This window comes from Phodopus roborovskii, unplaced genomic scaffold (assembly GCF_943737965.1).
Source record: "Phodopus roborovskii unplaced genomic scaffold, PHOROB, whole genome shotgun sequence".
NCBI classification, from domain to species: domain Eukaryota; kingdom Metazoa; phylum Chordata; class Mammalia; order Rodentia; family Cricetidae; genus Phodopus; species Phodopus roborovskii.
Genome location: NW_026126480.1, coordinates 25548525 through 25566749, shown reverse-complemented (window position 1 = coordinate 25566749; position 18225 = coordinate 25548525). Strand labels below are relative to the sequence as shown.

The 18225-nt window shown below is 39.7% G+C and overlaps 1 protein-coding gene across 2 annotated transcripts in view; it reads left to right on the top strand.

Annotated features, from left to right (window-relative positions):
* The first annotated feature begins 255 nt into the window (after positions 1 to 255).
* The window catches only part of Pik3c2a (phosphatidylinositol-4-phosphate 3-kinase catalytic subunit type 2 alpha), a 91031-nt gene continuing 73061 nt past the window's right edge, over positions 256 to 18225 (top strand). For both annotated transcript variants that reach the window (XM_051192762.1, XM_051192763.1), the window contains exon 1: positions 256 to 408. The gene's annotated coding sequence lies outside the window, so the exon portion shown is untranslated. The remainder of the gene's footprint in view (positions 409 to 18225) is intronic.

Sequence of the window (18225 nt, the reverse complement as noted above, 5' to 3'; positions counted from 1 at the left end):
GGCCAGAGGTCGTCAGCGCGCAGTGCTGAGAGAGGGCCACAGTGCCGAGGCGGGCCACGAGGTTCCAGGGTACCCTCTCCGAGAGGCCTCAGGCCGGGACTAGACACCCATTCCCCGGGGCAACTACTCCAGCCCGCGACCTCCCCTCTGCGGCCTCGCGGGCCCGTCTGCGCCCCGCCCACCACCTCAGGTAGGCCGTCCGCGCCAGCCAATCGCAAGGCTCCAAAGTCCGAGGGCGGTGCTTGTTCCATCGGAAGTGACGTACAGTGCTCGGCTGGCCGCGGAGTCAGTCGAAGCTCTCCTCAGCGGCCGGCTGAGCCAGCTGAGGCCGGGGGGGAAACATGGCTTGGACCTTGGAAGGCGCGAAGGCTCGGGTTGTGGTGGAGACCAAGGCTCCGGCAGCGTGAGGTGAGGGGCGGCGGGTGCGTGTGGAGCGAGGCCTGGCGCTGCGCGGCCGCCGCGGGACCCAGAGGGGAGGGACCGCGGCCGCGGTGCCCCTTCGTAGCTCCATCCTCTCTTACTCGTACCTCGGGGCCCTGTCCCCCACCCGGCGGTCGTCAGTGCCCCATGCCAGGCTCCTTTGTCGTGAGCCGCTGGGCGCTGCTGTCCCCCAGGGGGAGAGGAAGCCACCCCACGGTCCCCGGGACAGTGAGGGAGCTGCGGCGGCGGGTCCGCTCTAGGCTGTTCTGGAAAGTGGCTGTTGAACTTCTGCTATGGCCTCTTCCTCCTCACCCAGCTGTCTTTGGAGCCTTGGGAGGTTCTTTTTCTTCTCCTGGGACCCTTCACCTCTTTAACTTAAGAAAAAAAATCCAGAATCTACTTGCTTTGGGAATGCAATAATATGTGTGTTTAGCGCATCCTCTTTCTGGGAAGGCATTAGAGTAAGCATAATTTAACTCTTCCTGAGTGACTGGGGAACAAGAAATAATTGAAGTGGAGGAAAAGTGTGTATGGTAGTTCTTTCCCGGTGTTTTCCTGATAGAAGGTGAAGTTGTAATTCTTATATTTCTGTTTTAGACTGTGTGTTTGAATTGAGTGACTCGAAGGAAACTTCCCTGTTTGAGCAAGATTACTTGTTAAAGAGGTATCCCAAAATCTCAGGTGGGTGTCAGGAGGAAACTGCCTTGGAAAAAAATGATTGAATGTATGGGAACATCACAAGCCACAAGAACGGGGGTGGGGGGAAGCTATTCTTAAAGGGTGGGTGAAATAGCATAGGGGAAGAGAGGTTGCACAGACGTCCTGGAACACTGATTCCAAGGAAGACTTTGTACTCTTGCCTGCCTGGTGGTGGTTCAGTCTTCACAAGAAACTGTTGAGCAGCTCTGCTGTTGTTGGAGTTGGTGTGGTTATTCAAGGCTACAAACCACACTTGAAGTGCCTTGGTTGAGACTTTCAAATTTTTGAAGCTGTTTGCATGTTTGACATTCAGTGTTTTGAGCACTGAAAAGTACTGTAATTGATGACAGAGATATTTGTTAACTCAAACTTAGTTCCAAAGTGATTTTTAAAATAGTACAAAAGACATACAGAACTTCCACAAGTTCCATCAGTATTGGCTAACTTAATTCAAAAGAAGTGTGTCTTGGGAAAACGTCAGTTGTCTCAGGCATGATGGTACTCTTGTAATTTGCAGTGCTTACCTGCATTGCAAAGCTGTGGTAGGAGGGTCAAATTTAAGGCCAGCCCAGGATACCTAGTGAGACACTATCAACAGCAATAATAGAAAAATTTTGTTATGATTTATTTTGTGTACATGTTGCTTGCAGTTTAATTTGCAGTCATACTTTAATGGTCTCAGTCTTTCTTCAGCTTCATAGAGCATAAAGATTAGCATATTTGCTTTAGAAACAACGTTTTGTAATCAGTTGTGTATTGAGTGTGTGATTCTTTGTTGCTTCTATTTAGAACTATAAATTTTCTACTCAAGTTTAATGTTGTTGTGTACATTTCTGTGCCCAGGAGTAAATCTGGCACGTTGTTTTGAATGTAATAAGTAGCAAATTCAATTAGGAAATTTTTACCTGAAGACAGTCTAATTTCTAGGAGCTCAGAGTTATCAGACCATCAGACCATCCCCTGAGATCAGGAGAGTTACAAAGCACTTTCTTAAATGCTTTAGCAAAGCACCTGTAGAGATGAGCCTGAACTACAGGAGATCCTGTCTCCAAACAAAAGCAAAGCAAAACAACAAAAATGTTTGTGAGCTGGGTGTGTAGCTAAGAATTGGTGCTTGCCTACCACAAGGTTCTGGCTTTGATCGGTACTTACAGAATGAAGTTGCAACTTCTCTTGCTTTGATAAAATGACTTAAATTTTTTAAAACTAATTTATCATATTTTCAAAAGAAAATTTAAGGCAAGCAAATGATGGTGCTTTAGTGTGCTGGATTTACAGAATTTGGTGATTTATTTAATCTCATCCCTCCCATCCCCCCTCCCAATTAGGGATTGTACCCAGGATCTAAGCAAGTTCTCTACCACTGAGCCATATCCCCTTTAGTTTGATGGTTTCATTTGATAGTTGTAACTGAGTTGAGCCACAAACCCACCCTCAGAAACTGGGGAATGAGTAGAAGGAAAAAGGCAAAGTACAAGTTGTTATCTAGTCTACCTAGGAAGACAGTTTAGCAAGTTCTAACCCTGCAGTTATAAAGACAGTGGTAGATTCAAAGTGCTAAGAAGGATGTGATCTGGGTAGGGAGATGAAGAAATGAGAGGGTCTCATGAGAGAAAGACTATGCTCAAATTGAGGCTTGCAGAATGAGTTCTTTCTATTAATGAGGGCAGGATAAATAAATGTGGTCAGGTCCTAAGATCTTTGCCATTATCTCCCAGTGGTAAGATAATTGAGAAAAGTCTTAATAACTCTGGTGTTTATTTGATAGTATTCATATACAGTGTTCTTTTAGCGGGAATCATGGTCTCACTTGGAAATACTGCCCTGAATGGGTGTTGTCTACATTGTTCATAGTATTATATAGTTCAGGCTAAAAGAAATCCCTTAGTTTTCTTCACTTAATGTGGGAGTCACAGTTTTGTTAGCTTGCTTTTGTTGTTTTGAAACAGGGTCTCTCTGTGTATCCCTAGCTATCCTGGAACTCACTATGTACACCAGGCTGGCCTTAAACTCATAGTCACATGTCTCTGCTTCCTAAGTGCTGAGATTAAAGGCAGCATGAACCACCACATCTAGTCATGAATCTTTATTTTGTGCATGTATGTATACTTTTTATCTTTTTTGCAATGATATTTCTTGATTTAAAATTTCAATTTCATATATGTAATATACTTTAATATTTCCACCCCCTCCCCTGTTACCCTCTTTTATCTCTTCCTAGTGAACCTTTTCTTTTTCCCAACTACTTTTATATCCTCCTTTTTCCCTTTGTGGAAAATTTTAATTAAGATGTCTACAAGAACATGGATGGGTGGTTATTTACTTGAATAAAGGCTGCTAGCCAGGGATTGTACCACTGACTTTCCCACCCCTAGCACCCATTCCTATAGCACATTGAGAGTCGGGTGGGCTTGTGAGTCTCTTCCCAATCCATGATGGAACATTAATGGGCCCAGTCTTATGCAGATCTTGTGGCATTGCTTCTGTGAGTGATGGGTCCTGAAGACTATTTTACAGCATTCTTTCCCATATGCTGGTGGCTTGGATTGGATGAGATGGACAGGGATTATGGCATTTGGGAGCCAAAGAATACTGAGTTTTACAGCTTGGATGGAAAGGTATTCCGGCACTCAGAAGCTAAGGAATACCACAGGTCACAGTAAGTGTAGCAGCTTACAGCCCTGTTCCAGGGAAAGGCTTCTCCAGTATAACAGCTTTGCTGTGGCAGGGAAGGGCTTCGCTGGCAAAGTTGTTATAATTGGTTCCTGTCCAAGTCCACTTTGCTAGGGAAAGGCTGTCCCCTAAACCCCCACACGTGCTGGTTCCTACAAAAAGTTATAATTGCTTTTCTCTGCTCCCTTCCAGCAAAGGAAGGTCTTACCCAAACCTCATTCAAGAGATTTAGTAGGAGGGAAGAATCCAGGAATATGGCTGCTTCTGTCAGGGTGGCAGAGGACAGCTGGACAGCCACAGCTGAACAGACACTGGATTTATATAGGGCTTCTTAGGGAAGAGGTTTTCCAGGGAGATTTCCAGAGTGGGGATTGGTCAGATTTCAATCCCTGAGCTCAAGTTAGCTAGATCTCCTGCTCAGGGATTGGTTGGTTTTTCTGCACAGGTTTAGGGTCAAATTTGGCTCTGGTTTCAGGGCCAAAGTGTGTTTCTTTCACTGGTCCTTTTTAGCCTTTTGACTCTAATTTTAGGGCCAGGCTGTATTTCTTTCACTGGCTCTGATTCCAGGGACAAAGTGTGTTTCTTTGGCACTGGTTTCAGGGTCAGGGTGCATTTCTTTGGTTCTGGTTGCAGGGCCAAAGTGTGTTTCTTTGGCTCTACTCAGGGTGTGTTTCTTTGGCTGGCTCATTTTTCCTACACTGGCTCTTAAATTCTTTCATCCTCTCTTCCTCAGTATTACCTGAGCTAAGTTTTGGAGGGGTGTTAGTGATGTCCTGTTTAAAGCTGAACCTTCAGCAGTCAGTTTTTAGCACCTTGACTAGTTATAAGTCTCTCTTCATTAACTTACATTCTCTGCAAACAGAAGCTTCCCTGTCATGCACTGAGAATAGCACTAATTTATATTAAATTATAAAATATCTAGAAGGCAGTTCAATACTCTGTCCATTTAGCACAACAACAATAACAGGTTTTTCTCCTTGAGCTCATCCATTTCCAGTACAAGGCATGGTTTTTCTGTGGAGTGAGCCTCAAATCAGTTGGTTGTCTCCATAACAACTGTGTGCTGGCTAATTTATGTCAACTTGATACAGGCTGGAGTCATCTGAGAGGAAGGAACCATAATTGAGAAAATGCCCCCTCAAGATCTGGCTGTAGGCAAGCCTGTAGAGCATTTTCTTTTTAATGATTAATTTGGAAGCATTGTGGGTGAGACCACCCCTGAGCTGGTGGCCCTGGGTTCTATATGAAAGCAGACTGAGCAAGCCATGGGCATCAAGCTAGTAAGCAACACCTCTCCATGACCTCTGTTCCTGCCCTGTTTGAGTTCTTGTCTTTCCTTCAACGATGAACAGTGATTTGAAAGCATAAGCCAAATAAACCCTTTCCTCCCTAATTTGCTTTTGGTCTTGGTGTTTCATCACAGCACTGCTTGAATCCAGGTCCTATAGTGCTGGCCCAGCATTCTTTTCACTATGTTTCTTAAGTTGGTGTTTTCATGTTTACATGTGTAACATGTAGCACGGTTTGGAGTGCTTGTTAAAGGATGAACAAGTTTATAGTTCAATCTAGGCAGACCAATTATAATCCATATGATAGTATTTTTCTGAGATAGGGTCACAGAGCCCAGGCTGGCTTTGAGCTTGCTATATGGTCACAGATGACCTTGAACTCTTGATCTTCCTGCTTCTGCTTCCCAAGTACTGGCATTGCAGGTATGCACACCTGGCTGGTTCTCTCTCTCTCTCTCTCTCTCTCTCTCTCTCTCTCTCTCTATTTATCTATCTATCTCTATCTCTATCTCTCTCAGGTATGCACACCTGGCTGGCTGGTTGTCTGTCTGTCTGTCTCTCTCTCTCACACACACACACACCCTCCCTTACTTACCTTTCTCTCCTTTCAAAAAATGTAGCCTCTGCTGGGCTTGAACTTAAGAGTAATCTTACTGTCTTAGCCACATAAATGTTAGAATTACATTGTGGACAGCTACATGTGTCTTAAGAAATCATTACTGTGTAATGAGAAAACGAAGCAAAACCACAACCTACTTTGCAGGTAAAAGTATATGAAAATGAATGAGAGGAGATCAGTGCTGGTAATGCCTTCTGTTGAGGACGGTCTAGAACATTAGTGATTTTGTTTCAAAAAATGCAATCTAATTAGGAATCAGGAAAATACTTTTTCAAATGTTCTATTTTCAGTTTGGGAGAGTAAGTAAACATGTGTGCTCTTCCTACAAGATAAGCTCTGACGGAGACCTAACTATTCTTAGAAACAAAACAGTGCTGTGAGTAGCTGTAACAGCATTGGTTTACTTATTAAGTCACTTTATCTATGTTCATAATAGAATTTATGACTGTTCTGATAAACACTTTGTAGTTTAATGTATAAATCTGTTTTAGACTATGGTGCTAAGTGGAAAAGGGTCCAGGGAATACACAATTTGTACTTTTTTACCCCCATCTTGAGGTAGTGGGAGAGATTCTCGCTGGTAACCCAGGGTGGACTTGGACTCCCTCCAGTCCTTCTGGCTTAGTCTCCGAATGCTGGATTTATAGGTGTGTACCCCATAACTGGCTTGGAATAATCCACTTTTGTCTAACTAGAACTCCTCCCCTTCCCTTTGTGCATACTAGAATACTAGGAGTACTCTGCCATTGAGTTCATAGACTAGAACTTCTATGCATATTGCAATATCTGACAGTGTTTGCTTTTTTTTTTTTTTTTTGAGTTATGCTTTTGCTCTGTAGCCTAGGTTGGCCTTGAACTCATGGCACTCCTCCTGCCCCAGCCTTGTAAGTACTAGGATTAAAGGTGTGTGTGAACCACCACTCCTTCTAACTGCAGTTGATTTTCTTTTTCCAGTCATAGTTACTGAGAGGTATTTTTAAATATAAAATCCATAAACCCATCCAACTAGAAATCTATGCACCCAAACTGAGCATTTCATGGAATATGGAAAATAGCAGTCACAGAACTGGCACTACAACAGCTAGGACAGAGAAATATGGGGCTGGGGATCTGGCTCCATTGCTAGAATGGAGCTCTGGGATCAGGCTTGGTGGCTCACACCTGTGGTCTTAATGCTCAACAGATAGAGGCAAGAAGATCAGGAGTTCATGGTTATCCTTTGCTACTTAGTGTAGTGAGCAACCTGGGCAACACAAGGATCCTGTTAACAAAAAAAGAGAAGAAAATAAAGAAGAAAGCTTGTGGAGTTTTTTTTTGTTTGTTTGTTTGTTTTGGTTTTTTGTCTAGTTTTGTAGATCAGGCTGGCTATGAACTTCTTGATCCTCATGCCTCAGCCTCCTGAGAGCTAGGATTAAAAGCATGTGGACCTGAACTCAGTGAGTATATGATACTGGGACTTGAACCCAGGGCCTTGTACCTACTAGATAAGAACTCTGCCATTGAACTATATCCTCATGTCAGTTTTAGTCTTAGTCTCTTTCTGCCTCTGTGTGTGTATCTCTCTCTCAAGCACATACAGATACCATTTGCTCATTTATAGTTCAGTGACATTAGTTACAATATTGTCTATCACCACTGTCTATTTCAAAAAAACTTATTATCATTGCAAAATGAAATTTCTGCTCATTAATTGGTAAGTATTCCACCTTTCTAGCTCCTACTTTCCTTGATAACCATTACACATTTTCTGTCTTTGAATTTTCTTATTCCAGTATTTCTTGTAAATGGCATACCGTATTTCTTTCTTTTGTTTGGTTTATTTCATTTAGTATAATGTCTTTAAGGACCATTCATACATAGTATAGCATTTGTCATTACTTTTTATGACTAGATAATGTTCTGTTCTATATATACCACATTTTGTATATCAATTCTTTGATGAATACTTGGTTATCTCCATCTATTGGCTATTGTAAATACTGTTTGGTCAGCACAATGTCCTTACACAGATTGATGTGTAAATATAAGTGTCTGTTTTCCATTCTTTTGAGTAGAAGTAGAATTGTTGGTTCAAACGATAATTATGTTTACATTATAGAGGAAGCACACAAAAGTATTTTTCAGAATGGCTGTACCATTTTGCATTCCTTACCAGCAAAATACAAAGAGTTTCAGTTTCTGCATATATTTGCCACCACTTCATATTTTCCATTTAAAAAAGTTAAAGTTGTCAAGTAGGTTTGAAATGTGTCTGGTTGTGGTTTTGATTACCATCTCACTTCTGACTAATATTGTTCAGCATCTTTTCATGGGCTTGAACTTCTCAGTGTTGGATGCATATCGGTGCTCATTTCAATGGTTGGACACAAATATACACACACATATATACAAACATATTCTTCATGCATGCTAGGCAAAACACTCCACCGGTTAATCACATTCTGAGCATGGCTGAGTTTTATTACTTAATGTTTATTACTGTTCCTTACTTTGTAATTCCTAGTTGTATTTCTCAGTTTTAATTTTCCTCCTCTTTTAAGCCATGTTGAAAATGGAGTATATACCATAACAGTTAGCACACAATATTTACTGTTATTTGTCATGTTGAAATTTTGGTAACATCAAGGTATGTTTAATGATTCATGTTAAATGAATGAACAGAAAAGTAGTCCAAAGTTCAACACTTATCTCCAGCAAGTGCTTCTGTTGGGAAATCAAGTTAGAGTGCAGACTTTGTGGTCAGCATGTTGCCTTTCAGAATAAACTTCTTGCTGTGACTGTGTCTTCTCTTCCTTGACTGCTCCTACTCTTATGCACTTAGACCCCTGTCTAGACACAGAAAGTTGTTGTGACTGTATCCTGGATGTTTAGAATGGTTGCCCTTAAGGACTGAGAATGGAACAATGATTAGTGCATAATAGGTTACAGTATAGATATTGCCTTTTGCCAAGATAGAAGACTTGTACAAAACATTTTAAATTGTAAAAATATGGGCTGGTAAGATGAATTAGTTGATAAAGGAACTTGGCACCAAGCCTAACCATGTGAGTTGGATTTCTGGGACCAAAAGAGAGAACCAACTCACAAAGTGCTATGGTATGAACACCCCTATACACCTCATACACACAATAGTAATAATAATAGTAATAGTAATTTAACGGGTAGACTTAGTTGCTTCCCATTCCACACTTGAAATTTCTCTTTACAGTTTATATGACAAGCACTTTATCCACTGAGCCACTCACTGGTTCTGACCTGATAGATACTGGAGCTCTGGAGATCTTTACCTGATTTTTCTTCCTTTTGAAACAGGGTTACATATATAGGCCTGGATGGGCTGGAATTCTCTAGGTGAAGCAAGCTGACATTAAGATCATAATGAACCTCCTGAGTGCTGGAATTACAAGTGTACAATACCATGCCTGCCTTTCCCTGTCTTTAAGATTATAAAGAATCTTGAAGAAACTCTTCTTAGTTTTTCCCATGCCTCATTTTTTTTCACTGATTAAAAATAACATCTACCTCCCCAACTAAATGAATTTTCCATTTCACTTACTAGCTAAACTTAGCATGTTCTGTTTAAATCAAACCACTTCTAACATTTTCACTTCCACCATCCTTACTCCAAATCATAGTTAGTCCCCTCATCTTATTTATCTGCTTTATTTGTCTCTTGGATCTCCCTATTTCCCTCTTTTTACGAAGAAGCCTACAGCCCTTTTCCACACTAGGCAAAGCCCTCTACTATTGAGCTACATCCCAAGCCCTCCATTTTTGTTTTCATTTGTCCATTTACTACAGAACAGTAGAGATTTTTTGAACAGTGTAAATTCTAGTGCATGAAGTCTATCTTTGTCTTCCTGTTACACTGATAAGTACAGTAGAGTGTCTCCAACACCACGCTCTTTTTTTTTTTTTTCTTCTATTTTTATGGCTAGACATTGAACCCAAAACCTACAGCCTCAGCTAACTTATTCATATTTACCAAAAACGTTTCACCTGATACACAGAGTAAAATTAAGTTTGTTTCAAATGAAAATTGTTCATGTGTCAAACTGTAAGGCCTAAATATTACTGTATATTTAATATCAATTTGGAGAACAGAATTAAAGTTTTCAAATCAAGTTTGATGTTGAAATGTTGATATTTGAGTAAATCTTACTATTCAGTGCATAACCACTTTACTTGACAAATGGATTTCCTGAGAGGTGAAAAGCCTAATCAAAGCTGAAGTGCAGCTAGGATAAGAACCCACTAATCTGTTTCAGTGTCAGTCAATCCCCTCTCCCTTCCTCTCCCTCCTTCTCCTTTCCTCTCTCACAGAATCTACTGTCTCACAGATTACACTCTATTTCATTCTCTTGCCCAGGCTGACTTACAACTCCATGTGTAAGTTTGGGGGTAGCCTTGAACTCATGGCAGTCCTCCTTTCTCAGCTTCCTCACTGCTGAGATTACAAATGTGAGCCTCTATGCCAGTAGCTCTTAACCTTCTTAATGCTGCAACCCTTTAATACAGTTCTTCAAGTTATGGTGGCTTCCAACCATAAAATTATTTGTTGGTACTTTGTAGCTGGTATGTTGCTATGTTATGAATTATACCATAAATATCCATGTTTTCTGATGGTCAACCCTGTGAAAGGGTTGTTTGACAATCCCCCAAAAGGGGTTGCTACCCACAGGTTGAGAGCAACTGTTCTATGTTTGGTTCTTTGTAGTTGTCTATTATAAGAATTATATGGGAAGAATGATAAGAAAAGGGGTTAAGACCAGGCTACAGAAACCCACAGAGACAGCTGACCTGAACAAGAGGGAGCTCATGGACCCCCAGACGATAGCTGGGAAACCAGCATTGGACTGACTCAGACCCCCTGTGGGTCTCAGAAGGCCTGGGTAGTCTACAGCACCTCTGACAGTGGAACCAGGATGTATCCCTGGTGCACGAAAGAACTGTGGGAACACATTTCCCATATGGAGGGATACTCCCTTAGCCTAGAGACAGGAGGGAGGGCCTAGACCCTACTCCAAATGACCTGACAGATTTTGCTGATCCCTCCTGGAAGGCCTCACCCTCCCTGTGGAGTGGGTGGGGAATGGGATGGGAGAGGATCGGGGGCATGGGGGAAAAGGGAGGGAGGGAACTGGGATCAATATGTAAGAATATTAAAATATATTTAAATAGAAAAGAATTATATATGAGCTGATAATGAAATAATATGGGTTATTATAAAAATTTAGGACTATTCTGATTTTGATTGATCTAGAGTATTTAAAACTTGCATAAATCTACTTAAACTGCAAATAAATGGATGGATGGATGGATGGATGGATGGATGGATGGATGGATGGATGGAAAGAAAGAGGGAGGGAGGGAGGGGGAAACTTTAGAGAAAAACCATGACATTACATCAGCAAAATATGGATTCTGAACACTGACATGATTCTATAGATCTCTGTTATCAATCTCACCAACCAGCTACATCCTGTGTCTAGAAAATTCTTCAGTCCTGTTTCCTGTCTTTTTGTGTTTCAGATCTGCCTTACTGTCTTTATTATTACCTCACCTCTGAGGGCATAATGCCCATCAAACATGAACTACACATTGAAAAGCAGAGTTCCCCAAACCACCCTTGGATTTGATAATGTTAGGATGCATAAGACTTACTGAATGTTGTTATACTTTGGTTAATGATTTATTACGGGAAAGGGATAGATTAAAATTAGCCAAGGAAAAAAACATGTAGAGCAAAGTCCAGGAGTGTTCCCAGTGTGGAACTTCTGATGGTTTTTTCCCCTGTGAAGTCAGAGTATTATGCTCCCAGTATCTGTGTGTAATAAGTAGTATATGTGGAGTATTTATTGAATCTCACATGAGTTTCAGGGACCAGGTTTTTTTTCTTCCCCCATATGTCTTAATTACACAGGTATATATAGAGTGCCCTTGTGTTTGAACTTAGTCTCCGGGTTAAATCCAGATCACACTATCACCCAAAGTTTTTCCTATCCCGAGTCATATAGTTGGTCATTCTATATGACATTCCTATCAGGTATGCCAAAATGGACTTTTTTTTGGACACAGCTACATTAGTTACACAGTGTATAAAATTACAGCTTGCTTCTAGTTAGGCATGGTGACTAGTGCTAATGGTGACTAGTGGAGGCAGGAGAATCGAGTTCAAGGCTAGCCTGAAAAACATGGGATAAACACACAACCCTTCACAAACCTTTTACTTCCTTAAAGAATGTACCATCTATATAATAAATTTATTTGATACTGATTTCACACATTTTACTAAGGGAGTTACAGGTAGTTGTGAGATACTTGACATGGGTGTACTGGATATCATAATTTCTCTCTGGGAACTGAACTCCAGTTCTTGTCAATAGCAGTGCATACTCTTAACTACTAAGCCATCTCTCCAGCCCTCTGGATATAATTTAATTGAATTTAATGATTATTTTTGTTTTTTGTTTGTTTGAAGACTCACCATGTAGACCAAATTGGCCTTGATCTTACAGAGCTCTGCCTCCTGAGTACTGAGATCAAAAGCATGTGCCATTACACCTGGTCTGAGTGAATTTTTGGTTTTGTTTTTTTTTTTGTGTGAGTGACAGGTTCTCATGTTCTCTTTGGCTGTCCTGGAACTCTGTGTAGACTAGGTTGTCCTCCAACTCAGAGATCCTCCTGCTTCTTCCTCCCAAGTTCTTTGATTAAAGGCATGAACTTCTAGAAGAATGTATTTCAGTAAGTTCATTTCTTATAAAGTCACCAGGAAGCTTTTAGATTTCCCCATGTGTTTTCCCCCCAATCCTTATGCTGTCCTAATGGTCAGGACAATACTATCCATTAGAACATTCCTGTATTTCCCTGTCATTCTTTTTCTGTTTTTGTTTCCTAGTTGAGTATTATTGGGTCTCTTGATTTGTTTCTTGCTTCTCTTTTCATTCTCTACATTCTCTGAGGGCAGTATCAATTGCTTCCATTTCTTTAGGTCTTTAAATATACATCGATGTCACCTGGGGTTTTCTTTTTTTGTTTAGCAAAATTGCTCTATTGAACTCAAGGCCTGTATATCTACTTCCGAAACAGACATGAAGTATACTTCTTGAAGGAACAGTAGTAATGTATTTTGACTCATCTAAAAGGGATCATATCATATGGCTTTGGGGGAAAAAAAAAGCATGCACATGATCTCTGTGCATTCACATCTGCATGATAAAGAAATTGGTGCCTTATAGTTTGTTCCATTAAGATAGCTCCCATGCTGGGATAGAAAGCTTGTCTAATACATGTGAGGTCTCAGATTCAATTGCTAGTACTACTCCTAAAACTCCAAAGTTATCAAGATATTTGATGGCTCACAGCAGATTTTTGGGAGGCTGAGACAGGTGGGTTGCCATGGATTCAAGACCAGCTATAGCAATACAGCAAAATTTTATCTCATAAAACAAAACAATGAGAAGAAAAAATACACAATTATATTTGGGCTTTGTATAAGGTCTGTATTAAATGTGTACCTGTTTAGAACTTCGGTACGTACATCTCGATGTGCAAATATTCTAAAATTTGAGGATAGTCAACTAGTAGTTTGACTTTTCCTATTTGATCCTATTTCTTTTTCTTACCTTACTGTACTGTCTAGAACTGGTTAAAATACTGAATTTAGGTGATAGTCGGCATTCCACTTTTGTTTATGGCCATAAGGAAAATTTCAAGGTTTCCCACTAAGTGTGATTTGTTGATACCTTCAATAGAGGAAGGAGCTTCCCTGCTGCTCATCACCAGTTAACTACTATAATAAGCACATCTTCTATTTAAAATGCATATTTTGTTTTAGGTGTTTTTGCTTTTGAAACAGGTTCTCATATAGTTTGGGCTGGCCTTGGCCTTTGTTATATTATAGATGAGTCCCAGCCTCCACATGGCAGCTAACAACTGTAATTCCTATACCAAGGAGATGTGACACTTTCTTCTGGCTACCATGGGCATGCATATGGTACACAGACATACATGAAATCAAAATACTCATACACATAAAATAAATACATTAATGAAATTGGTGAAAATATTAAATATTTTTAAATTCTGTGCATTCTGTATCTTCCATTTTATCTTTTTTTTTTGTGACAAATTAGTGTTTAATACCAAGTACTTGGCTTCTCTTTAAATGAGTTCTCCCTTCCCATGAATCAGAAATAGAAAATTCTCTTTTCATCTATTGGTATTTCAGTCTTTAACAGAGATGGAACACCTATTTTTAGTTCTCTGTTACTGTATTCCTTCTAGTTTTCAAGATAATTGCCTCTCCCCACATGTTCTAAACCCAACCATGTGGTTTTTGTTTTCCAGTAAAGAGTGAATTGTTAATAAGTGAGCTCTTTTTGCCTGATTTTTGTTTTCCATTTTGAGCTTCTCTTTGATAAAAGGAAGGGTATGTCGTCTGGTCATTAGAAATCTGATTATAGAAGAGAGAAAAGTTCTTACCCTCAGTGAAATTATAAATGTGCCAGTCATTTGTTAATGGTAAATTAACGGATAAATTGTGTATGTTTTAATTAAATAGCAGTGGTAACTGCCTCATGATAGGACTGAAGCAAAATTTATCAGTGCAGGAAAAAATAGTTCAAGATTGAGGAAGAAATTTGATATTTATGATGCATAGTTTATGGTGATTTAAGCCTATACTGATTCCAGTTCATTTAAAAGTGTATCATGTAAGTTAGTAGTGCTTGGATTCATTCCACACTTGCTATCTGCTGTAAGCTTATTTTTATTTTACTTTTTAGATTTATTTGTCTTATGAGTATGAATGCTTTGTCTGTGTATATGTATGTATACCATCTGTGTGTCTGGTGCCTTGGAGATCAGAAGAGGGTGTTGGACCCTCTGAAACTTGACATGGATGGTTGTGAATCACCATGTGAATTCTGGGAACAAAACCCAAGTCTTCTGAAAGAGCAAGTGCTCTTAAACTGCTGAGCCACTTTTCTAGCACCTACCTGCTCTAACTTTAGGCATATTATATAACTGTGCTTATGTTTCTTCATTTGTGAACCAGAGATATTAGCAATAGACTTTGTAAAATTTGCAAGGATTAAATTGCTTATATACTATGTGATAGATAGCATCTATGTATCTTTAGCTCTACATAGATAGAAATATGTATGTACTTACTATTATTTTTATCAAGCATTAGTAATTTTAATTACTAATTATATCAACCTTGGGTGTTCTTTCTCAAGTGCTGTCCATCTTTTTGAGGGCCACTCACTGGAAGTTAGCTGATTAGGCTAGGCTGCTGACCAGTGAGTACCAGGGGTCTGGGCCCATCTACCTGAAACCATCTTCTCAGTGCTTATCACAAGCCAGTGCAACTGTCCCTGGGTTTTTACATGGATGTTGGGGATCAAACTTAGGCCCTCGTGACAAGCACTTTACTGACTGAGTTGTCTTCCCAGGTTCATAATTTTATTTCTAATAGTGGCATAATTGGCTCCATATCATTGTCATTAGAATAGTGTCTAGTTTTTTCTTAAGTGATTTTATTGCTTGAGTACATAAGACAGATGTATGCCACTAGAGCAGAGGCCATGGATGACTCATACTTTAGTTGAGAGGAGGACCTGCTTAATTTTATAATACAGGCCATTCATCTGTCTATCCAGTCAGGCAGAATTTAATATCTTCATCCTTTCTGATCCTCAAGATGCTTTCAGAGAGTGATTGCTTTCTTAATGAAATGATAGAGATCCTCAGGAAGATCAGGGGTAAGGCTTTTGGACTAAAGGATTCTTAAAATTTTATTGTCAGTTACAAAACAGACCTGTGACACACCATGAGCCCCTCAGGATCACACCAATTTCTGAGGCAGGTCTGTAAATCTGATCCTTGACACCATCAGATGTCAAGGATCTTCAGCCAGTTTGAGGATGTAGACAGTAGAGCAATAGAGCAGAGCCAACTGGGACAGGCTCTTCCAAGGAGCATGCATACAAACTTGATGGCAACTGACAGCAGAAAGAATTGTGTCTGTGTTGAACTACAACCATTGCTTCTTCATTTTCTTTTGTTACTTTAAGTTTTAATTTTGTTGTTGTTGTTGTTATTTTATTAAGTTTTAAAAATTGTGTTTGTGGCTGGGTGTTGGTTGTGCAGGCCTTAATCCCAGCACTGGGGAGGCAGAGGCAGGCAGATCTCGGCAGATCTCTGTGAGTTTGAGGCCAGCCTGGAACAGAGCTAGTTCCAGGACAGGTTCCAAAGCCACAGAGAAACCCTGTCTCAGAAAAAACAAACAAACAAACAAAAAATTGTGTTTGTGTGTATGTATCAGAGTTTAGAAGATAACCTGGAAGAATTGACTTTCTCTTCAGGAAGTGGCTTTTTATTTCACCCATGTGGGTACTGAGAATTTAACTCATTGTCAGGTTTGGCTGTAGGTGCCTTTATCCACTGGCCCTGTTTCTTTTCTTTTCTTCTTTTTTCTTTTCCTTTTCTTTTTTTTGGGGGGGGGGCTATATAGTACAAGTTAGACTGGGAACTCATGACTAGCACTCCTCTCCTCCCCCACTTACACCCCTCCATGCATCCGCACCCCCCAGCTCTCTGCAACATCATCCTCCAGTGTTCAGAGAGCCAACCATGCTTGGCTAAGTTTCTTGAATTGTTAAGATCAGAAAGCATTTAGATGAGTAACAAGACTGACTTGTTTCATTTTTCCTGAAGTTTAAATTTAAATTGTAAATGAATGTCCACCACAGAATGAGCAAGGAGCTTTTAAATTAATTCCTTTGTTTTAGGGTATGCAAATAGTGTACAAACGTTAGATTGGCTAGTGTAATTGCCCTGTTTTAGAGAATTTTAAAGTAACCACAGCCTTTGTGATCAGCAAGAAGTTACTGTGAAGGCTAATGATAAATACTGCATTATATCTTTAATCTGGCTTTTAACTTTCTATCTTTAAAAATAAAATGAGGCACATTGGAACACTTTCACTTGAAGAAGATCATATAGCTCCTTTTCTTCCTTTTTAGTTAGAAAACAAAACAATTATTTAGGAGCTAGTTTAGATGGCTCAGTGGTTTAAAAGCACTTGTTCTTGCAAAGGACCTGGATTCTATTCCCACTACCTGCATGGCAACTTACAACCATCTGTGTCTCCAGTTAGAGAGGGTGCAATGCTTTTTGCTGACCTCCATGGGTACCAGGCATGCATGTGGTTCATAGACATACAGGAAAAACAATTGTATGGATAAAAATGATACAAGATTAATAAGAATTAAACATTTTATTGTATGTTTATGGTTGTTTTGTATACATGTATGTGTACCACTTTAATGCTTGGTACACTCAGAGTGCTAGAAAAGGGCAATCAATCCTCTGAAATTAGAGTTATAGTTAGTTACAGGTCAGCGTATTGATGCTAGGAATTGAATCTGAGCCTCTGGAAGAGCCACCAATGACTTTAACCCACTGAGCCATTACTCTAGCATCCCACCCCCATTTTTTTTTTTTTTTTTTTGACAAAGCCCCATGTTTTTTGTGTTCCTTTTATTGAAAAATAGATTTTTTTAAATATAATTTTATCCTAATTACAGTTTCCCCTCTATTCCAGTTCCTCCCCACCTCCCACTCATCTAGATCACTCCCTTTCTGTCTCTCATTAACAAACAACATAATAAAACAAACTAATAAGATAAAACAAAAAGTATCACATCAGGGTTGGACAAGACAAAGAAACAGAAGAAGAGGACCACAAGAATCAGAGGACAGTCTTATGTTAACCCAGATTGACCTTGAATGTACATATGAATGTAGCTGAGGATGATTTACTGTTAAGAAGAAGGCTTAAACTCTAGAATTTTTTTTCATAGATAAAAACAAATATTTTAACTGCAAATAAATTGAATAAAAGTGTAATCAAAACTGTAGACTTTTTTATTTTATTTTTTTTTTTATTTTCTTCACTCCCCTTCCCTCTTCCCCTCTACCCTTCACCTCATCCCTGCCTACCATGTTCCCAATTTGCTCAGATCTTGTCTTTTTCCCTTTCTTTGGTGGATCCATGTATCTCTCTCTTAGGATCCTCTTTATTACCTAGGTTCTCTGGGGTTGTGGCCTTTGCTTTATATCTAATATCCACTTATCACTTACGAGTGAGTACATATTATATTGGTCGTTCTGGGTTTGGGTTACCTCACTCAGGATGGCTTTTTCTAGTTCTGTCCATTTGCCTGCAAATTTCAAATTGTCATTTTGGGTTTTTGTTTTGTTTTGTTTTTAACAACTGAGTAGTACTCCATTGTATAAATGTACCACATTTTCCTTATGCATTCTTCGCTTGAGGAGCACCTAGGTTGTTTCTAGGTTCTGGCTGTTACTAATAATGCTGCTATAAAAATAGTTGCTAATAATGCTGCTATAAACATAGTTGAACAGATGTAGATGGATTTTTCTTTGGGCTGCCAGCTCACAAAAATAAGACAGAGACTTCTTATTAACTATGGAAGCCTTAGGCCTTAGCTTTGA